The 23,994-nt window shown below is 44.7% G+C and overlaps 1 protein-coding gene across 22 annotated transcripts in view; it reads right to left on the reverse strand.

Moving 5' to 3' along the window:
- The window catches only part of NCOR2 (nuclear receptor corepressor 2), a 284,263-nt gene that overhangs the window by 253,333 nt on the left and 6,936 nt on the right, over window positions 1-23,994 (reverse strand). For 19 of the 22 annotated variants that reach the window (XM_042441357.1, XM_042441342.1, XM_042441361.1 and 16 more), the window contains exon 1: window positions 20,938-21,613. The exons of 1 other annotated variant lie outside the window; for it this stretch is intronic. The gene's annotated coding sequence lies outside the window, so the exon portion shown is untranslated. Of the gene's footprint in view, window positions 1-17,755; window positions 17,958-20,937; window positions 21,614-23,994 lie in introns of those variants that run through there. 2 more of the 22 variants (XM_042441335.1, XM_042441336.1) reach the window with 2 other exon arrangements.

A 23,994-nucleotide genomic window follows, 5' to 3' on the forward strand; every position in this document is an offset into this window, starting at 1 on the left:
AGTTTAGGGAGCCTATGAGGTCTTGGAAGTATCTCATCCACTGGGCCACCATGAGTTGAACTTGACTCGAGGACAGTTAACTATAACAAACAATGTAAAACACCGTATGGTCAGTGTTGTCAATCACCCTCAAAGGAAATCCCCCAAACGCCCCCAAATTCCCCAGGGCATCTGGGTCAAGGGGTGGGACCTCCAGGTCAAGGGGCCGCAAAGCACTATGGGAATGCAAAAGGGGCAGGGACTTCCGAGTTGGCCATTTTGGCGGGGACGGGAGCTTCCGGATCGGCCATTTTTGGGCAGGAAAGGCATTTCCGACTATTTTTTCTGGGTGGGAAGTGAAATAATTCCCCATAAACGGAAAGGCTTTTAATTACCCAACGGGAAGGTTTAATTCCCTGGAAATTCCCCATATATTTTTTATACCCGGAAATTACCTGGAAAAGCTTTTTATTACCTGAAAACCGGGGAATTCCCTGGAAATTGCCAACACTGCGTATGGTATGCATACCTCTGTCCTCCAGCAAATGGATTTGAAGAAGGCAAATTCAAGATCAAGAGCTACCAATGATCATTAGTCAAAGGCATGATAGAGGATCTCCAAGCAAAACAGCAAGCAGCTTAAGAATACATCCAACTGGCAAGAACCCGACACGAAAGGGCTCTGACTGGCCTGCTGCTGAGAACAGAGTATCGGCATGGCAAATGATATATTCCTACTCCCTTTGCCAAGTCAGAAGCATGGCAATCCTTATAGTCCTACTCCCTCTGCCAGGTGGGAAGTTTTTGCCGCTGCATGAAAGAAAATGCCACCGTTTGAAGATTGCCCAATGCATGGCAGCTGGGATAAAGGCCAGCAAAATGCAGGATGCTGCCTGCCCCTTTTCCAAGGCAAATGAACTGACATGAACCCCCCCAGCTTAAGTGGAGCATGGCTTGCGTACTTATATAGATGCCAAATCCCAGGGCTATCAGTAACAATCTCTTCAGTAAAACCCAGATTACAGAGCGGGAGTCTCTAAACTGCCTCCTTCTTTCACAAGGCACACACCTGGGGCTTCCAGCTGCCACTGCCATCATCTCCTCATTACCGAATGGGGCATCCTGGGGTACCCTGCCTGAGAATCCGATCTTTATAAAATATAACGACAGCGATCAACGCAAGTCGGCTAAAAGAAGCTCAAAGTACAGAATATAGAGCCCATACAGACAGGACAAAATAAAGCTGCTTCGAGTCACTTTGGAGGTATGCTGTTTAAATTATGCCTGAGTCCTAAGAGGCCAGAAGCAATGACAAAGGACTGGAGCGCAGCTTTGGCGCAGCTTCTGGCCTCTTAAGATGCATGTGTCATTTAAACAGCACATCTCCAAAGTGACCCGAAGCAGATTTATTTTCGCCTGTCTGTACGGGTCCGAACACATTCGTGCTCGACTCAGAAACTTATTTAAATGTGTCTGTTGCATTTCTTCTTGAGAGTGTGTTTTTTTTAAAAAACCACAAAGCGCCACACAATATGAACACATCAACACTATCAGGGTCATCTTTAAAAATGCAATCCAGGTCCAGCCCAACGAGATGCTGTTTCCTTCCCAGGCTGCACGAGACAGAACTCCATCGAGGTCTCCAGACCAAAGTGTGAGGAGGCCTCCGCCGCTGGGAGATGCTTTGAAATCTTTCGAAAACCTTCTCCTGTTTCCTTAGGAATTTCTCAGAGCTTGGTTGGCTCTCAGCCCAGCCTTCCTATTAGCTGGGAGCCTTGTATAAACTTCCGGGGGCAGGTCGGCTCCAGTACAGAGCATTCTACCCACAAAGCGCTTGCCAATACCAGGGCCTTATACAAGCAAATTCAAGAACGGTTCCTTGCATTGAAAGAATGCTATTCCAGTTTCCTTCAAAGATCACTGTGTTTTCGGCACTATGGCCTGCCACTCAAAAGGGAGTTTATAAAGGATTTGAAAGTTAACGTTATGCCTTGTCCCATAATAAGTGAAGCAAACTAACCACAACATGCAGGTTGTTGAGAGAAAGGATCGTCGTCTCGGCACAGCATGGCCAGAGGAACCTAATACTCCAAGAAGAGAAAAGCAACCTTGGAACATTGTCATTTGGGGTGATAAAAATCGTCAAAAACATCCACTTTTTTTGAAGATGTGATAAAAAAGAATGCAACTCATTTTGTATTTCCTCAGCTGTGGCCTTGCTATGTCAAACTTACTATTATTATTTACGTCCTATTTTGACTTACCACTTTATTCAAGAGACAAGCCAAGGAGGTTCAGCACTCAACCAAGCTGATGGAACCTGAGAGGTTCCGAGAAGCCTTAGAGGGGCTCACGGTTGGAAATGACGGCGACTCTGTTGATGCCCTCACCGGTATCTGGAATACCGGCCTTTCCAGGGCTATACACAGGATCGCTCCCAAGCGCCCTCTCAGGCCTGCTTCCAAACGTAAGCCCTGGTATACGGAAGATCTCCGGGCGAGGAAGCGGGTTCTGCGACGGCTAGAGTACCGTTGGCGGAAACACCTTTGCTTAGACGACAAGGCTCTCCTAGACCAACTGTTAGAGGACTACGGAGAGGCAATACGAGCAACAAAGAATTCGTTCTATGGTGCTCGTATTGCGTCCGCTGAGTCGCGTCCGGCAGAGTTGTTCAGGGTGGTCAGGGAGCTAACTCAGCTCCCTCCCGCCCTGAACCAGATCCTTGAACCTTCTAAGGCCTGCTGTGACTTGTTTAACGACTTTTTTGCGGATAAAACCTCTCGTATAAGCGAAGGTCTGAACGCCGACACTTTAGCAGAACCTAGGGTAGAAGTGTCCAGAGCCTCCGTGGACTATGTTAAACTGGATCAGTTTGAGTTGGTGAGTACCGAGGATGTGGACAAGATCCTCGGAAGTGTTCGGAAAACGACCTGCTCTCTTGATCCCTGTCCCTCGTGGTTAGCGGCCCAGGGGGGGCCAGCGGTAACATCTTTGTTACGCCGGATAATTAATACATCTTTAAGGGATGGGCTATTTCCATCGGATCTTAAATTGGCCATAGTAAGACCGATCCTAAAAAAGCCCTCCCTTGACCCCCTGGTACATAATAATTATCGGCCTGTTTCGCTGCTACCATTTTTGGGAAAGGTGATCGAGAGGGCGGTTGCGATCCAGCTTCAGGCGGTCTTGGATGAAACGGATTATCTGGACCCATTTCAAACTGGCTTCCGGGCGGGTTACGGGGTTGAGACGGCCATGGTCGCCTTGGTCGATGATCTCCGTCTGGGCATCGACAGGGGAAGCGTGTCCCTGTTGGTGCTCTTGGACATCTCAGCGGCTTTCGATACCATAGACCATGGTATCCTTCTGGGGCGCCTCGCAGAGGTGGGAATCGGGGGCACTGTGCTCCAGTGGTTCCGTTCCTACCTCTCGGGGAGGTCCCAGATGGTGCAGCTGGGAGACGTGTGCTCTGATGAGAGGCCCCTTAAAACTGGGGTCCCTCAAGGGGCCATTCTGTCTCCCATGCTATTTAACATTTACATGAAACCACTGGGAGAGATCATCCGGAGACATGGGGCGCGGGGTTATCAGTACGCTGATGACACCCAAATTATTTTCTCTATGTCTCCGACTGATGCAGTGACTGGGGATGGCGTCTCTCCTCTCGTGGCCTGTCTGGAGTCAGTAATGGGCTGGATGAGGGAAAACCGACTCAAATTGAATCCAGAGAAAACGGAGGTACTAGTGATAGGTTCCCCTGGTCCAGGAATGGCGGTGGTTCCACCTGTCCTGAACGGGGTCACGCTCCCTGTGAAGGACTCCGTGCGCAGTCTGGGGGTGCTTCTTGACTCGTCGCTTCACCTGACTGCTCAGGTGAATGCGACGGTCAAGAGCACTTGTTATCAGCTTAGGCTGATTCGCCAGCTGCGCCCATACCTGGCCCAGAGGGACCTAGAAACTGTTGTACATGCTCTGGTAACTTCGAGACTGGATTTCTGCAACGTACTCTACATGGGGCAACCCTTATACCAAACTCGGAAGCTGCAAATAGTGCAAAATATGGCAGCCCGGCTGGTCACTGGTGCGTCCAGGACCAGCCATATAACACCAGTTTTAAAAGATCTTCATTGGCTGCCCATTCGCTTCCGAGCTCAATATAAGGTGTTGGTAATTACCTATAAAGCCCTAAATGGCTTGGGCCCAGGATACCTAAAGGACCGCCTCTCCCCATACATTCCGCCTCGCACTCTCAGAACGTCTGGGCAGCAGCTACTGAAGGTGCCTAGGGCTAGGTTGGCCTCCACTACTCGGAGGTCGTTCTCCATAGCTGCCCCAGCCCTTTGGAATGCGCTGCCCACAGAGCTCCGCTCGTCCACCACCCTGGCCCAATTTAGGAAGGACCTCAAAACCTTCCTATTCCAACAGGCATTCCCCGGGTAAATATCCTGTGGGCCTCCCTCCTCTCTTTCATGGCCAAGAGGTTGGGCTTTGGGGCTTTACTGTTGGGTTGTTTTAAATATGTTTTTATTGGAACTGTTTGTATTTTAATTATGTTGTGAGCCGCCCTGATCGGAGGAAGGGCGGCATATAAATAAAAATTTTATTTATTTATTTATTATTATTAAGCTAATGCACCCTCAAGGGTCAGTATTTTAGTAGCCAATGGAACACCTCCGTTGACATAAAGTTCTTTCATTTACATTATAGAGAACAAATGGAATCAGAAGACATTAGCTTACAAGGAGATACATATAGACGCCAACACCAGTAGCTCAGGATTTGTTTGGAGAACTTCAAATCCCACCAACATTTCTGAGCCAACTTGGACAAATCTAGCCAGACGTAAGTCTCCACAAGCCAAACTGAGCACCATACCATTCAAAGTCACAACACTGATGCCCAAAGAGAGTTAAAGCAAGCTCGTACAACCATGAAAGGGGGGGGGGGAAATTAGCTCTTTATTTTTCCCCAGAAGTTTTAAAGACTGTCAACATATCTGTGTATTTAACCAACAGTCACCTCTACTCACTCAGCTCAAATACATCTGCAATGGCTCTGGATCATCTAACACAAATTTCACACACATTTTCAAGTTGCCCATCAACATATAGCAACCCCATGAATTTCATAGAGTTTTCTTAGGCGAGGAATACTGAGAGGCCCTCCATCTCCACTTTTAGCAGCGAAGCTATGGTTAGCCGCCATGAGTCAAAGCAGATTCAAAAATTTGAGTTTGGGCTACGCATGGTTTAGGTTCAGCCCAAACGTAACACTAACCCCAGCTACTCTAGAGTCTAAGAAGGAGAGAAGCAGCATCTAATAGACAACTGGGCAGTTTTATAGCCACGCTGTAACAATGGAAGGAATTATGGTTTGAAGCTGAAGTGGTTGCTACGTTTCATTGCCTGCACACTGCAACTGCATTTGGAGGTCTATTGAAATATTTTGTCCCAAACGTCCTGGGTTTAAAGATTTCCTTTCTGCTAATGAACCACTTTATCTGTTCCATGGTAGTGCTGCATGCCACAAAGGATTATAGGAACCATTTGCAAACACGTATGAACCACTGCATCCATGGTACAGTTAAGCCTGTTTGATGCTTCCATGCGAATTGATATAAATCTTATCTTGCCACGAATGTTCTGCCTGAGGCCTCATATTTAATCTGAAGGACAGGAAGGATAATGGGCAGTAGCTGTCTTTGAAAAACACCTTCACATCATTACTAATGTCCTCATTGGAAAGAAAATAATACACAAGTGATGATAATAATAATCAAAGAGTCCCATTTTGTTGGATCACGCCAATTTCCATTTTGGCCAGCACTTGTCAACAGAACCCACCGGATGCCTTTGGAGCTCATGCGCACCACCTGATGACAATGGCCACCTTCACTTATTTATCCCACCAATATATGCCTTCAGAGTTAAACCGCCTCTGAACATGCTTATTTTATAAGCAGTCACAACTGATAATAGTTGAAACCTCTGTGCGTCCAGGAATTTGTGCAAAGCTATTTAAGTTAGGGCCCAAACAGACAGGCCAAAATAAAGATGCTTCAGGTCACTTTGGAGGTATACTGTTTAAATGATGCATGCAGCTTAAGATTCCAGAAGCTGCACCAAAGCTGCGCTCCAGTGCTGAGGACTGGAGCATGGCTTCGGCGTCGTTTCCGGTCTCTTATCATTTAAACAGCATACCTCCAAAGTGGCCCAAAGCAGCTTTATTTTGGCCTGTCTGTTTGGGGCCATAGTGGCCATCATTACAACTGATGGCTGTTTAGTCTGCATTGTGTCAAGAGTGTGACAGTTTCAAAAATGGACAACAAACGAAGAACTTTATTTCGAGCTGTGGTATCAATATGTTTGGGAAAAGGTAGAGTAAATAACTGTACCAGTTAGAACTTAGAGAATGGGAAGTGAAACAAACTTTTCCCCCCGTAACCGGGTTCCGCTTTGTATACTACATCAACAAAGGCAGACCAAACAGAAGCTCTTCAACTTCACATGACCAACTCTAGAAAAACATGTTCTCAAACAGTCTTCCGGTAACGACAAATATACAGAACCTAACAAAAGAATGGATGGTGAACTATTCCACGAGACCAGTTTGCAAAACATACAAAGCTTGATCGCAAAGGCGCTAGCAAAAGTCTGAACGGAAGGTACGAATGCAATTGTTGCATTTAAAATAGAGCTTTCAAAGTATTATATATTAAAAATGATACCATTTCACATACTGTATATACTCAACTATAAGTCGACCTCATGTATAAGTCGAGGTTAGGTTTTAGGGACAAAATTATGGATTTTGCCATGACCTGTGGATAGGTCGAGGGTAAAACTTGGAGGCTCCTTCAGTGTGTGTATGGCAAGAGAGATTCTCATTGAGGCTTTTTGCTTCATCGTTTCAGCTTTCGTTTCAGCCAGACGCACCGGCAAGAGAAAGACTCTTAAACAAACAGCAATATCAATCAATCAGTACAGTACAGTACAGTTTGTTCCTGACAATCAAATACAGGTTATAGTCATCAAATTATAAAAATAATTAGAACCTTTTAAAACTTTTACAATATCAATCAATCACCCAGGACTCTTTCTGCTTGGCTCTTCCTTGCTAAACCCCTCTCCGCACCGCATGGGGAAATCTGAAAGAGCTGCTGTCACATTTCCATAGTGACCCATAAATAAGTCAACTTTGGATTCTGGGGTCAATTTTTGGGCATAAAGTTTTAGACTTATAGATGAGTATATATGGTAATTGGTTTTTATTATTAGGAGGGAGGGCAAAAAGTGCACCTGTTTGGGTTGTGTTCCATTAACAATGCATTCCCCATTCTGCCTATTTAACACCAGTTGGACTTAATTCAGCATTACTCTACTTCTTTCCGGGAATCTGTCTTAGGCCAATGTTCCCTTCTTCCCAGTATTGTCTCTTACAATTGCGACTCGGGATCCCTTCTAACTGGAGGTGCCATGGACTGAACATGGGGCCTTCTGTGTGCGGAGCATTATGTTCTGTCACTGACCTATGGGGCTTTCCTAGTTACCCAGCTATCAACGGGACAAAATACATCAACAAGCAACATCCCAGCCCTGCTTCTAACAACACCGTTTTCCCACTATGGGAAAGCCAACCTTCAGAATAGGCTGGCAGGGTGCGGGGGAAGCAAGGATTTCTCAAGAGTTATGATGTACTTGCCTTCCCAAAGCTAACATCACTAAGCCGTCTGAACTACCATCTATTTTCTTTCGAAAGTTCAAGAAGGTGTAGCTGGGAGGCAAACATTCTTGCAGATCAGCACCTGGAGAAAACAGGCAATTAAAATGCGGTTCTATGACACAGTAAAGCCTCACCCAGCAAAGACTCTTCGGCAAAGTTTCGACAGCAGTGTGTGTAAAAAAAGAGTGCACATACACCAGAATAAGTTTTGCCTAACAACAGTAATATAAGTTTTTTGAGAGCTACGGAAAATTTGGTTTTGAAAGCAAAAACGATTCCCATGCATTGGAGTCGAGATGCAGCTACTCCAGATCATGGGTGAACACAGCCACTAGCAAAAAGTCAATGAATTCATTGACTCTAACCTGAAATTCTCAATATGGAAAGGTGCCAACAGCCATTGCTATAATCCATCTTCCACGGATGCTTATTTTAACATTTAACCAGCTGCTTTTCCAGCGCTTTCTCGGTCCAAAAAAGGTGCCCTACCCACCAAAATTACAACAAGGAAGGTCCAAGAACACCATAAAAGGACAGCAATCCATCTCACCGCCCAAAGAAGAACTTAAGAGGATGTCCCACTCGTTTCTTAGAAGTACATTTCATTTCATTTATACTGTGCTTTCTTCCATGGTACTCATGATGTTTTCAAAGAGTCCAAGCCACAACCGTCTTGCCTTTAACACTCTGGACCACGCTCTGGGACCCACTCTGTTGGTCTCAGCAAACCAGGGAAGATAGATTCCCACATACTTTAAGTCTGCTAGGCCAAGGACTAAAAGAATTATCACTTTTTAGCATCACACTACTAAAGCTAAAAAGATAGAGCCCAGTCTGATAAGGGAGCACAATGTGTGATGATGACATAAACATAAATATATATATGCACTGGTCCAAGGCAATTTAAGGCACTATAGCTAAGTAGTAAAATCCTGTCATTAAAAATGAGAGTATGTACAGTCTGCCCTCAGCATACGTGTCCTCAGTGTATGCATACGTGTCCTCGGTGTATGCGGCTTTAAGTTTACACGAGCAGCAAGGTGCAAAATGGCACATTCACCGAAGGCGTGTGCGCACCATGGCACACAGGAGTGCACCACCATTCAAACCAATGGGACTCCAGCATATGCGAAATTTGCCTTACGCAACGGATCCGCCACGTATGGCAAAGACAAACTGTATAATTCCAGGATTTCCTACCTCTCGGGTAGATTCCAGATGGTGGAGCTGGGGGACTGTCGCTCCGACAAGAGGGCCCTTACATCTGGGGTCCCTCAAGGAGCAATTTTGTCCCCCATGCTATTCAACATTTACATGAAGCCGCTGGGAGAGATCATCCGGAGATACGGGGCGCGGTGTTATCAGTACACTGATGAAACCCAACAGTCTTCCCTGTGTCTCCGACTGATGCAGTGACTAAGGAGGGCATCTCTCCTCTAAATGCCTGCTTGGAGTCAGTAATGGGCTGGATGAGGGAAAACAGACTCAGTTTGAATCCGGAGAAAATGGAAGTACTGGTGATAGGTTCTCCTGGTCCGGGGAAGAAAATTGTTCCACCTGTCCTGAATAGGGTCACGCTCCCTGTGAAGGATTCTGTTTGCAGCCTGGGGGTGCTCCTGGACTCGTCGCTCCACCTCACATCTCAGGTGGATGCGACGGTCAGGAGCACCTGTTTTCAGCTTCGGCTGTTACACCAGCTGCGTCCCTACCTGGGCCGGGCTGACCTTGAAACCGTGGTACATGCTCTGCTAACCTCTTGTTTGGACTTCTGTAATGCGCTCTACATGGGGCAACCCTTGTACCAAACTCGGAAGCTACAATTGGTGCAGAACATGGCTGCTAGACTGGTCACTGGATGCTCCAGGGCCAGTCATATAACACCTGTATTGAAAGACCTCCATTGGCTGCCCATTCGCTTCCGAGCGCAATACAAAGTGTTGGTTATTACCTATAAAGCCCTAAATGGCTTGGGCCCAGGGTACTTGGAGGACCGCCTCTCCCCATACAATCCGCCCCGCACTCTCAGGTCGGGTGGGAAACATCTCTTGTCTATTCCAAGTGCACATTATAGTGCAACACAGAGGGCATTTTCAATCTCAGCCCCCCAGATTATGGAATACCCTGCCCGACGAGCTCCGCATAGCCTCATCCCTTGATGGATTTAAGAGGATGCTAAAAACTTTCCTTTTCCGTCAAGCTTTCCCCCCTATGAGTTGATGTTTTATTATCTTTTAGATTGTTATTTGATGTTTTAATGCTGTTTATGCTGTTTTTATACTGTTTTTTAACGTGTACACCACTATGATCTTGAAAAAGGAATAGCGGTATATAAGAATAAAGTATTATTATTATATTATAAGAACCCCGTAGGAATAGGGACACAAAACCCACTGTGGGATCCTGTCCCCAAGAACTGGGGCCTCCGCTGTCACACTTTGTAGCTGCAGTCCACATTGCAAGAAAATGGAAAGATAAAATACCAAATACCTTGGAAAGGCCACTGAAAATGCATGATTATATTGTAACAGACAAACCAAACATGTCTGATCATAAATGGATCAATAGATAAATTCAAGAAAGAATGGTCAGAACCGATAAAGACTATTGAAAACATAATTGGGGACATAACAGCAACATAAGAAAGAGAAGATTAAGAGGAAATCATAAAGGTTTAAAATATGTTATTATATAAATGGATGTAAGACAGAAATGAATATTAACAATAATAAGATTAATAACACAGAGCTTCAACAGATTAACTATATAAGAAAAAGTGAACAATCTAAAATAGTTTTTAGCAACTATATCCAACAAGGAGAGATTAAGAAGTCATTTTATATTACATGTTAGAAGGAGCTATGTATGTTTGTAGACAGGTAGGAATGTCAGTGGGAAGTAATTGTTTTTACGTGCTTCGTGTTTATGTGTTTTAATGCGTGTCTTACTGTGTGCTAATGTGTGTTAACAAGATAAATACGCATTTTTTAAAAATCACTAGCCATGGATAAGGTTTGGTGCCACTTGCCCATTTTGCAACTAATACCAGAATTAAAGAGACTACACATTTTGCACTAAATCTAGCAATTATATTTATGGTTGTCCCCAACGCCATCACTTTTTAGGTTTTTAAAATCCAGAATGGACATTATCTCGCTGCAGTCTTTACAACTCCCTTCTAAGGCGGGCAACAATTATTATTCCCATATTACAGATGGCGCACCGAGGGAAGAAAGTTGCTTAAGCCATGTAAATTCTGAGCGCACATAGCCCCTGCAACTATGCATATACTTTGACCCGCTCTAATCAAAATCTCCAGGAGCTCCAGCTCATGGTTAAAACTATGTTTCCAACATATGTGCGGGGTTTGCATTATAGGGAGGAAAAAGGTATTGCTGCAATTAAACAGCCTCGAAGATATCACTTCTTTGAGACAGATAACTGCAGTATCTATTTTAGCCCATTAATGAATCAATTAAAAGCAAGGACATTTAAGACGAAAGTCGCATCTGGCCAGCGATAGCACCAGCTTTCATTTATATTCTTAAGTTGTGTCAATTATTTTGAGGTTCCCCTTTCCGTTTTAAGTGCCTTTTAATAGGTCTAACTGTTTTCAATCGGAACGGTGCGACTGCCTGGTGTAAAGGAAAGGGGATTTGGGTTTTTCCTCCCCTTTTATGCTTTTCTTCTTTAAAGGAAAAGCTGATTTTTTTTTTTTTAAAAAGACCTTTGCTTATTTTCAAGAAGTCAGTTTATATTATACGTTAGAAAGAGCTATGTATATTTGTAGATGGGTAGGAATGCTAGTGGAAAGCAATTGCTTTTCATGTGCTTCTTGTTTATGCGTTTTAATATATGTCTTACTAAAGTATGCAATGTGTGTTATGTGTGTTACATATAATATAAAATGATGACTGGACTGCCAAGCAGGGATGGGAAACAATTAAAAAGTGTTACAAGATTACTGGCTGTCCGAGGCAGACATGAACAATGCTGGACATCCGTTCGGATCGGCCTCCTGCGCCACTCGCATCTCACGCACAAATCCACACCAATCTTTCTGTATATCCTGAATTACTTTTACTTATACACACTAGCCAAAAAAACACACCAACGGGTCCTAGAACCGATCAGGTCGGAAACCTCCCTGGACGCCAAGATGACAAAACCGAGGTTGTTGTACTTTGGCCACATCATGAGAAGGCATGAATTACTGGGGAAAGCAATAATGCTAGGAAGGGCAGAGGGACGTAGAAAGAGATGAAGACCGCATGCTAGATGGGCAGACTCTATTAAGGAGATCACGGGTATGAAGAACCTAAGAGAAGCAATAGAATTCAAAGATACAGCCGTGTTGGTTTGTAGAATCAGTATGTAGAGAGATCTTGCAGCCCCTTTGAAGAGTTTATCGCACAGGCTCCTGGAGCGGGCCTGCCGTGTTACAAAAGGGGATAGGATGGGAACGGAAGGCGGTATAGAACGCATCTTACCGCACAGAAGAACGCCGATGCCGAAAGTTCCCATTCCGTTCCGGACGCATCCCAGATGAGGCGATTTTCAGGAACGCTTCTAAACAGTTCCTGAAAATCGCCTCCTGGGGGATGCATCCGGAATACGATGGGAACTTATGGCGGCAGCGGCAGCATTCTCCTGTGTGGTAAGATGCATTCTATGCCACCTTCCGTTCCCATCCCACTCCCTTTTGTAACGCGCCCAGACCATTCCAGGGGCCTGTGCGATAAACTCCTGAGACTCACTGAAAGAAAGAAGTTGGCAGCAGGCACTTTCGTAGACTTCCGTCTCAGGAAGTAGGCTGAAGTCTGTGACTGAAGTCTACGAAAGCTCATGCTGCCAACTTCTTTCTTTAGCTAGTCTCAAAGGTGCTACAAGATCTCTCTACATACTAAGCCACAGGCAGGTGTTCTTTATCTATTTTATGGTTTGTATGTACAGCACTGTGTAAATCTACAGCGCTATATAAATAAAGCATAATAATAATAATAATAATAATAATAATAATAATAATAATAATAAACAAAGCAGTGGAGGATAGGGAGTTTTGGTGATGTCTCATCCACAGGGTTGCCACAGGTCGAGATCGACACAAGGGCAGTTAACAACAACAACAGCAAACCGGCTAGCAAAACAGCAAAGCACTAACCAGGCTGCCAGCCTCCAAGCCTCATTACCCATGGCTTTGAAGGAGCTGAAAGATTTCTTATTTGAAAAAGTACTCAGGGCAATTGCTTAACTGCTGAGGGTAATTGTTTAGCAGCACTCCAGGCTATGCAGAGGTGGCATTCCAGAGCAACAACTGTAAGTCAACTCCCACAAAAGGATTCCAGCCAGAACCACCGTCAGTAACAACCTGGCTTAAATTTCAAAGACCTCGGTGCAAAGAAGGAACAACAACAACTGCTAACCGTGAAGTCGGAGGCTTTCACGGCCGGAATCCATAGCTTTTTGTGGGGTTTTGGGGCTATGTTCTGGAAGAATTTGTTCCTGATGTTTCGCCAGCATCTGCGGCTGGAACAGATCAAGCCTGAACCCTCCCTGGAAGTCAAGATGAGCAAACTGAGACTGTCGTACTTTGGCCACATCATGAGACGGCACAACTCATTCAAAAAGATAATAACGCTGGGAAAGGTGGAGGGAAGTAGAAAGAGAGACAGACCTCGAGATGGACGGACTCAGTTACAGAGGTTATAAATATGAATCTGCAGGATCTAAGCACAGCAGTGGAAGACATAGAGTCTTGGAGGTGTCTCATCCATGAGTCAAGGTTGATTCGAGGGCAGTGAGCAACAAACAACAAAGTTCATTGGAAGTGCTCTCAACTTCTGTGCAAGTTCGCAGAGCCATTCTCTCTGTTCACGTTAGTTAATGTTTGCTTAGGAGTTCTTAGGAGACACAGAACCCTTCCCTGGAAGTGTAAGAACTACCATTTGCTTAGCTGCCCCATGAGCTTCCAGCCCTCACATTAATACAATACTGACATGCTTCTTGGCTCACAGGCTCCTCTGCATAAAAACCTACCCACACTTTCCTCTGTCCCTCACCCCATGCATTTACTTACAGTTACACTGGGAGGAACACATTGTTAGGGGACCAGACCAAGAAAAGGAAACAGAGTGCTCTCTGGGGGCAGGCCCTTCACTGATTATGAACAATTGGTGTTTCCTTAAGGATTAATTAATTAGTGATTAATAGTTTGCCATACTTAACACCATCATTAACAAAAATAAAATTGAAATGGAAAGGCACTTGAAGCTACACCTCCCCAAAGAGCGAGGACTAAAAAAAAGTGCGCTTCTTGAGAATGTTGGCACAGAGAGAATAATGTGAATTTTAGGATTCACTAGGGAAAGGCGATATTTTTGAGGAGGGTATTAGGATCATGGGGGTGTTGAAGTCAAGCTTGGTCTCGGTTCCAATTTTACACTAACCAGTGCTTAGTGTTGTCAAAAATAAACTTAGGTGAATCTCACGTTTACATACAGTGGGTGCTTTTTATCCGCTGGGATTTGGTTCCAGAACCCCCCGTGGATAACAAAATCCGTGGACGTTCAAGTCTTATTAAACACGACGGCATAGTAAAATGGTGAGCCTTACATAAAAAGGAACGTTGGGTACTTACCGTGACACGTTCATTTCCTGCAGAGAAGGGTCCTGGCATCCTGCCTACAGGAGCAAATAGGAGGAGCTAAACCCAGATTACAGGAGGACAGGACCCTCTCTGCTGGGAAATGGAAAAATCAAAGTTTGCTATTGGGAATGTGTACATTTTTTGAATAGGTTCAAACTGTGGATGCTTGAAGCCATGGATAAAAAATCCGCGGATAAGAAGGACCGACTGTGCTTCTTTCTCTCTCTTTTTCTCTAGCAAGGCCGCAATGAGTTCAGAAATGTTCATTTCCAGTTTCCACTAGCCACAGTTTCGTCTTCTGTCCAAATCACTACCTCTGTTTCCTCTTAACTAAAGAAAAAAGCAAGCTTCACATATCTTGGTTTAAAACCAACTTGTTTCAAATAATCGCACTTAAGTTGAGATCCAGTTTGCAGGATTCAAATGACACAACAAGCTGTGCTTTCTCAAAAAAGTAAGATGAAGTACTGTACATATTCAGTGACAGGTTCCCACCTTACATTCAACAGTAGCAAAAAAAACAACAACAACCCAACATTCCAGACAAAGACTTCTTATTTTTATTTACTACAGTGCTTCCCCAAAACTGAGAAGTGGACACCTCCTAACAAGCGATATAAGTAAATACCAACACAGCCAGATCCCAACCCTTTGGCAACCTGTTAGCAAGCCTCAGGCCAGAAAGTCAGAAAAGAGATTAAGCCCATAAAAACAGATCAGGAATTGCAAAGCACAGTGTGTGTTGATTTTATGTTAGCAAAATGACAGGACACAAATCACCAGATTGAAGAGGCCTTAAAAATGTCACAACCGGTTCCCAAAGAAGCACCAGCCCAAAAGTCACTTCACAAGAGTTACCAGACTCAGGGAGGTCAGGTACTTGAGCGCCGTCTGAAAGTTCAGTCATTTGCACCTTGTCCTGAAATGTCATGAGCCTCAAGTGTACTCTGCAGGTGCCAAGGCTTTCGCTTTAATCTCTACCCGAGCCATGGGTCAACTCCGGCTTCCAAACTGGGTCCAAAGATTTTGGGGTTCCTCTGAAATGTGCCAGAAGTTGGTCAATGAGAACAGCGATGGTGGCATAAAGGTTTCCTGGCCTTGTTTGGCTGGCCAGGCCCTACAGTTTGCAGCCGTTTGTTGTTGTCAATTGCTGCCAAGTTGACTTTTACTTATGGTGGCCAAGTTGACTTTTACTTATGGATGAAAGACCTCCAACTCATTCGGTCATCAACATCCCAGCTCAGGTCTTACAGACTGTGGGGCTGAGCAGACAAGCCAGGATAGCATGGGCCAAGCCTGCTTCCTCTACTGAGTCTATCCATCTGGAATGCGTCCGTCCTCTTTTCCTATTGCCTTCTAACATACCAAGCATTATTGTCTTTTCTAGTGAGTCCTGCCTTCTCCTGATATGGCCAAAGTACAACAGCCTCAGTTTTGCCATTTTGACTTTTAAGGAGAATCCAGGCTTGATTTGCCCCAGGACCAAATTTATTTGTCTTTTTGACAGTCCGTGTTAGAGCTCTTCTCCAGCACCGCATCTCAAATGGTCCGATTCTCTTCCTATTGGCTTTCTTCACTGTCCAGCTTTCATAACCATACATAGAAACTTGGGGTACAACAATATGGACAATCCTAACTTTAGGGTCCTAACTCTGCAGCCATAGGGGCTGTGTTCCGGAAGAAACTCCCAGATACGTAGGGCAATGCCAAGGCTCAACTGGCCCAGTAAATAAGAACATCAATTTGCATGACTGTATTTTATTCCATCCTGAAACATCGCCAAGTCTTGGGGTCCCCCCCCCCACGTTTTCCTAAAAGATTCCCATTGTTGACTGTGTGAGCAACTGATGCGAATAGACCTAGGATAAACTGGGATAAAACTCCTCATGCCTTGAACGTGTTCCGAATACATCCGCATCATCGACTCCATCTTTATTCGCAGTGCCGACATGTGTGAGCAACCGAACTCACAGAAATGCGGTGTCATAGCGTGAACAACAAAACCAGAATGCGTGAGCGAGATAACTTGCGCACTAAAAACAACATGGTCTGAATAACCCCAGAAAGTCCCCAATTTTGTTCATGTTCTTTCCAGTTTTAATTTGGAGAGCCATACCTGTTTAGTTTATTCCAGAATATTCTGTCAGTTCCAGGTGCGATCAGAGTTGGTTTGCTTTTTAGGCCAAACTCCCCAGGTTGGTTTACTTTTACCCAATACAAAATCGGAAACAACCGGAATTAAAATCTGGGACTTTTCCATCAGTCCGGATGCATCCAAAGCGGAAATCTAAAGGGTATTCCCCCAAAGGAGTTTCAGGCAAATGCAGAAAGAAAAACAGGGAGGTAAGATTTGGCAGAGGAAAGGAGGAATCTTTCTTTTTTAAAATGGATCAGGGAGTAAAGTGGGAACGGCATGCGAGGAGGAGAGCGAGGAGGAAAAGTTGCAAACTAAACACACAGCGTCCGTTTTTCACGCAGACAAAACCTGCTGCTAGGAAAAAGATCTTCAGCTGCAGCAAAAAGAGAGAGGAACAAGAATCACAGCAAAGATGGGTGGAACATATGTAAGCGCTCATAAAACTCCTTGGGGATCCAGGAAACTACAGGAATAGGTTCCCAAAGTAGTGGTTCAAGTAGCAAGATAGTCCCCTGAGATTTCAAGCCTGCCTGCAATTCTCATGCCATTATTGATGAATTGGCTCTACTAAAACACCCAACAACAGTAGCAACAAAACAACAACAACAACAACAACAACTTGGTTACGGCTGGGAAGAGATACTCTCCGATTACACAGGAAACCTGTATCACTCCAGATACTGCTGGACTGTCATGCCCATCAGCTCAGCCAACATGGTCAATGAAAGGGATCGTGGGAGTTGTAGTCCAAGAACATCTGGAGGGCGATGGATTCAGAACTTCTGAGATGCCCTACAGCGGCAGCACATTGAGAAAGAGCTCATACCCGACTCTGGTTTGGGAAGCACCAATGTGTTGGTATCCCCTCAAATGGCTTGAAGGCACACAATGCAAACGCACAATAATAATACACTTCAGCCAACATTTTAGAACAAGAGCTGTTTTGACAGCAGTCTTGGGACTGGGTGGGTTTTTTTGGGGGGGATTTTTGGAACAGTTTGTGCTGCAAATCCCACAAGTAGGAAACGCAAAAGGCACACTGGATGTCAAATTGTGAAGCATCCGCCCACTAGAGTCCGGCACACTTTCGACAGGCCAAAAAGCCAAACAAAACGAAACGAACAAATAAAAAACCCCGCATACCAGCAGCATGGAAAAGGAAGCGACAAAGTGGCAAAGCCTCCAACACAACCAGTACAGCTTCCAAGAGCACACTGCATTTTCCGACTCTCACACACACATGCACACATGCTCTGAAAACCAGCTATGCTCACCGAACAGATCAGCCACTAAAGTCAACTTGGAAACGCATCCGGCAACCAGCTTGATCAACGGCAGCCGTGAAAAGCCGTCCTGCTCGTTACCACAAAGGCGCACTTTTCGGCACAGAGCAACAACATCCAGCGGCGCATGAAGAAAAGCCTTTCCTCCAGAAGTTTTCCCAACTGCAAAAGAGATAAAGGGAAGGCCTCCGGTTCAGTGTTGTCCCAAAGGCAATGTCTCAGCCATGCCTTGAAGTGCCTCCTCCTAAACTCCAGGAACCCAAGTTCCCGGCAGCACTGTCACAAGCTTACCATGTGGCCGCTAGATGGAAAAATAAGCAGACCAATGGCTCTTTGCCACCAAAGCCACATCAAGCAATGGGGAATGCATACCCAGAAGAAAGCTCTAGCAAATCCATGTAGGATGGGGGAGAAAAGCAGGTTGTTTTCCTTAATACACACACCTCCCAGAGATATGACGATCACCTATGATTGCAAAGCAGCCCCACAACTGCCTGTCTTTTTTCCCATTTGGGAATCACCAAAAGCACACAGAAACCAGCCCCAAACTTGCGTCGCAGCTCTCAAATCAAAGTGTGTGTTTACGCAGACAGATGGGAAACCACTTTCCTTCCCTTGACCCATCCCCATGAAAATAACCCCAGCTGCTCCTTTCCACTCACACTAGCTGCCCTGGCACTGAGAAGGGCGACACGTCCAAGCGCCACCTCGCTTTTTCCAAAAATAATAACACAAATCGTAATCATAACAGAAAACTGAAAAAAGAAAGAAGGAAAGGAGTCGTGGGTGTCTGGCACGCTCGGCTCACTCCACTTTTCCCAGCCAATTCAGGTTTACCTGAAAGAAAGAAGCCCCAGTCAGTTGATCTAGTCTCGCCCTTCAAGGCAAGAGTCCAGGACAACGTCTCGAGGCAAGGGTTCAAAACCACAGTGTCTCCACACTTCCTCGGCAGGTAAGCCCTGGTCCCAAGACAAGGCAGTTTCTCTCTGAGCAAGAGTCACAGGACAGCAATGCAAGGCTGGAAATCTCTGGGAGCAAACTCAAGGCGACCCACAGAGCACCTCCCTTCTGAGTCAACAGAGATCCAAGAGGTTTATGACAGAATCTGAACCAAAGAATCAAAGCTCACAGCCTTACAGAGTTGGAAGGGATCCCCAAGGGCCATGCAGTCCAGCCCTATTTTGCCATGCAAGAACTCACAACCAAAGCCCTCCCTGAGACAGATGACCATCCAGGCTCTGCTTAAAGACCTCCAAAGAAGGCCATTCCACCAACCTCCCAGGGAGTGTCTTCCACAGTCAAGCAGCTCTTACAGTCAAGAAGTTTTTCCTAATGTTGAGGTGGATTCGCTTTTCCTGTGGCTTGAATCCAATGCTCTGAGTTCTAGCCTCTGGAGCAGCAGAAAACAAGTTTGCTTCATCCTCAATATGACACTCTTTCAAATCTTTCAACAAGGCTATCACATCACTTCATAACCTTCTTTTCTCCAGGCTGGACATTCCCAGCTCCCTAAGGCTCTCTTAATAAGAAACAGCTTCCAGACCCTTCACCATTTTGATCCCCTCCTCTAGACACACTCCAGCTTCTCCACATCCTTTTTGAATGGTGGTGCCCAGAAATGGACATCATACGGCGGACAACATGGGCATCCAAATGAGGTCTGCCCAAAGCAGAATAGAGCAGACTTCTCTCGAGCCAGACGCCAGACTCACGCTGGACACTACACTCCCATTGATGCAGCCTAGGATCGCCTTGGCTTTATTTGCTGCCGCATCACACGGTTGACTCCTTATAGCAATAGCAGCTTCATAAAGTCCTTATTATTCAGAAAACGAAGCTGCTATTGCTATGAAGAGTGGACCATGTGGTACAGCGTCACCCACCTCTGGAAAGGGGAGCCATGGAGGGGCCCTTACTCCCAAGGAGACCCCTTTTAGGCTCCCCCTTGGTTGGTTAACCAAGAGTCTGAACTGGAAAGTCAACTCCAGAGTGCAAGGCCATAGGAGAGGGGGTCGGGAACGACTTTTTGGAGAGGGCAGCAGGGGCCAATTGCATCCCCACTAGTGCCAGAGCACACAACCATTCCCAGAATGTCACCGCCTGGGCCCATGGCCCTTGAAGTGGTTTCAAACTGGGTGATCTCACTCGTGCGGATGGCCCAGAAACCCCCAAATGGCTCAGCAAGCTCCAACCGCCCAGTTGGAAAGAAAAACCCAACTCAAGGCAAGCAAAACATCTTTTCATATCTTTTTTAACCCCAACTTCATGCTAGGGGTTTTTTTTTTGGACCTGGAGCAAAAGAGTCTCAGGAAAGAGGCAGGAGCTGTTTTGTGTTGTGTGTTTCCTTTTAAATCCTCTGATCTGCTTTGCTTTCTCTCTCTTCCTCTCTTTCCCTCTCCCTCCTTTCTTTTTCTAACTCTACAGCAGAAACTCCTGCCAAGAGATGCCTTCCCCCCTTAAAAAAAGCAAAACAAAACCTCAAATAGAAATATTAAATTTAAATACATAATAATAATATTGATAATAAACAAATTAAATGCATGCCTCTGAAGATCCAAGGGAAGGGGAGCCTTGCAAACCTTCCTGCCCTTTCTGAGGTTCATGGGGAAGAGAGGAGGTAAAAAAGAAAGGCAATAAAATAAAATATAAATAAAATACATTAAAATAAAAATAAAATAATTAATTAAAGTAAAAAATAAAGTAAAGTAAAATAAAGTAAAATAAAATAAAACAAAATACAAAATCAAATTTAAAAACAAATTAAAATTAAATTAAATTAAAATAAAAATAAATTAAAATAACATAAAATAAATAAAAAACAAAATAGAATAAAATAAAAAGTAAAATACATTAAAATACATTAAAATAAAGTAAATAAAAAGTAAAGTGAATTAAAATAAAATAAATAAAAATAAAATAGGGTAAAATAAAATAAAAACAGTAAAATGAAAAATAAAATAAAGTAAATAAAAATAAAAATAAAATAAAAGACATAAAACAAAATAAAGTATAATAAATTGAAATAAAGTCAAGTGCATTATAATAAAATAAATTAAAAATAAATTAAAATAAAATAAAAATACATTAAATTAAAAATAAAATAAAATAACATTAAAATAAAATATTTTTTAAAAGAGGGGGGAAGAGACTTGTCCTTAAACATTGCCCCTTACCTTGATCCCAAGTGGCTGGATGGGCTCCTCATCGTTGATCTTCTTCCCCCCCTCCCACTTTTAATCCTTATTATATATATATATATATATATATATATATATGGGGGTGCCTTGTCCTTCGATGGCAGTCCTGCTCCAAACCCCCGAAGGAAAAAAAGGTCCAGATCTGGGTGCAGATCGAGCTGGTGCCTGCAACTGTATCTCTCTCTTGTGTGTGTCAATATTTACAGATGGGTGCAGAAACAGCTGGAGGTGTGTGTAAATAAAAGACAGAGCTGTGTGTCAATAGATCTATAGATGTTTTTCTGAGCCAAAAAAATAAATCAACCAATCTGTAGCAAATCCAGCCAGCGAGATCCAGCGCGATTGTGTGCTGTGTGTGTTGTGGGTCTGCCTCTTTGCCTTGGAGCACAATCCAGGAGGAGCCACCTTTGCCATCCGCCTCTGTCTGCAAAATGCAAAAGGGAAAGAGTCCAAGGACTGGAGGGAAGGGGGGTATAAAGGGATCTTTTGATTTCAACCCCCTTTTTGGGGGACAGGCTTTTGGATCCCCCCCCCAAAACACACACAAAACAACAACAACCCCCCTCCACCTTGGACTAAGAGAGCTGCAGCTCCCTTCCCTTTGGAGCCCCTTTGCCAAGCCCCAAGTTTGGGAGCCTCATGCTTGCTTGGACTTTGCCTGAAATCTGAGCAGGAAGGAAGGAAGGAAGGAGAAAGAAAGAAAGGAGGAGGGGAGATCAGCCCCCAAAAACCTCACCAGGAAGAGCCAGGGCTGGCTTGCCCACCCCCTTGGCTGCTCTTAAAGGGACCTCAGCCTTCTCTGGCTGCCTCCTCTTGGCTTGCCTGCCAAAGCAGAGAGAGGACCTGTTTAAGTGTTTGAAGGGATGTTATATTGAGAGTGGAGCAACCTTTTTTTCTGCTGCCCCAGAGAATAGGATATGGAAGAATGAATTCATGTCCTATGAGGAGAGACTTAGGGAGCTGGGGATGTTTAGCCTGGAGAAGAGAAGGTTAAGAGGTGATATGAGAGCCCTGTTTAAATATTTGAAGGGAAGTCTTATTTAAGAGGGAGCAAGCTTGTTTTCTGCTGCTCCAGGGAATAGGACCCAATGGAGCAGTGGATGCAAGCTCCAGGAAAAGAGATTCCACCTCAACATTAGGAGGAACTTCCTGACAGTAAGGACTGTTCGACAGTGGAAGATGCTTCCTTGGAGAGTGGTGGGGTCTCCTTCTTTGGAGGTCTTTAAGCAGAAGGCTGGATGGCCCTCTTTCAGGAGTGTTTTCATTGTGTGTTCCTGTGTGCACCTGTGAAAGGATCTAGGAGTCCTAGTAGACCCCAAGTGGAGCGTGAGTCAACCCTGTGGTGCAGCAGCGCAAAGGGCCAATGCAATTCTAGGCTGTGTCAACAGAAGTATGCATCTGAGGAAGTAGGATGAAGTCTGCAAAAGCTCCTGCTGCCCATTTCTTTCTTTCAGGGAGTCTCAAAGGGGCTACAAGGACTCTCTACATTATTATTATTATTATTATTATTATTATTATATCCGAATGCATCTGAGCAAGTAAGACTGAAGCCTAGGGAAGCTACTGCTGCCCATTTCTTTCTTTCAGCAACTCTCAAAGGGGCTACTACAGGGGTCCCCTGACAGTGCTCTTTAAGGGAATTTTGGACTTCAGCTCCCAGAATCCCCCACTATTGGCCAACATGGCTGAGGCTTCTGGGAGTTGGAGTCCAAAATCTCTGAAAGGGCACCATTTGGGGACTACTGTCATACAAGATCTCGCTATGTACTGATTCTACAGACTAACACAGCTATATCTTTGCATTCTGCCAAAAGAAGTACAGTGGTACCCCGAGTTACGAAATTAATTCGTTCCGCCGCCGCTTTCGTAACCCGAAATACTTCGCAAGCCGAAAAACCCATAGGCGCTAATGGGGAAAAGCCGCGATTTCGTGTGAAATAGCGCCGAAAAGCACCAAAAATTTTTTCGTAACCCGAAAAAACCTTCGTAAACCGGAACAGTTTTTTTAAATGGATTTTTTTCGTAACCCGGAAATTTCGTAAGGCGGCGCATTCGTATCCCGGGGTACCACTGTATAGTGCCAGTGGTCCCCAAACTGTGCCCTTTAAGTGACTTTGGACTTCAGTTCCCAGAAGCCTCAGCCATGTTGGCCAATAACTTAGGATTCTGGGAGGTGAAGTCCAAAAGCCCTTAAAGAGAATAGTTTGCGGGGACCAAAGGATTCCAGAAGAAAACTGCCATGTGCTTTGTAGACTATAGCAAAGCCTAAAGATATGGGAGTGCCATTACATTTGATAGTCTGTACTTAGGACAAGAGACCACTGTTAGAACAGGATTTGGAGATGCAGAATGGGTCCCACTTGGCCCAAAAGGCCAGGCAAGGTTGTATATCATCACCCTACTTGCTCACCTTGTAGGTAGAAAAGATCACTGGGGCACTAAGGACCACTTTGCAAACTTGCGGTGAATAATGGAGCGCACCAAGGGATTTCAGAAGAAAACCAGCATGTGCTTTATAGAGTATTGCAAAGCCTTTTGACTGCATCGATCATGGAAAGCTGTGGAGGGCTCTTAAAAACATGGCTACTACATCGGATAGTCCAGATTAGAAAGATATGGGGAGAAATCCTAGAGGTGCAGGTGGGGTTCAGGAAAGGAAGAGGCACTATGGACCACACAGTAAGCATACATTGGCTAATGGAGCGCACCAGGGAATTCCAGAAGAAAATCGGCATGAACTTTGTAGGCTGCAGCAAAGCCTTTGCATAGATCATGAAACGCTATGGATGGCTCCTAAAGACACGGGGATCCCACTACATTTGATAATCCAGATGAGAAATCTGTACTTAGCACAACAGGCTACGGTTAGAATGGGATTTGGAGATGCAGAATGGGTCCCCGTTGGCCCCAAAGGTTGGGCAAGGCTGCATATTGTCACCCTACATGCTCAACATATTGGCAGAAAAGATCACTGAGGCATTAAGGAGCACATTGCAAACATACAGTGGAGCACAAGCTCTGTGCACAAGAAGG

This window comes from Sceloporus undulatus, chromosome 10, assembly GCF_019175285.1.
Source record: "Sceloporus undulatus isolate JIND9_A2432 ecotype Alabama chromosome 10, SceUnd_v1.1, whole genome shotgun sequence".
In the NCBI taxonomy this organism is placed as follows: Eukaryota; Metazoa; Chordata; class Lepidosauria; order Squamata; family Phrynosomatidae; genus Sceloporus; species Sceloporus undulatus.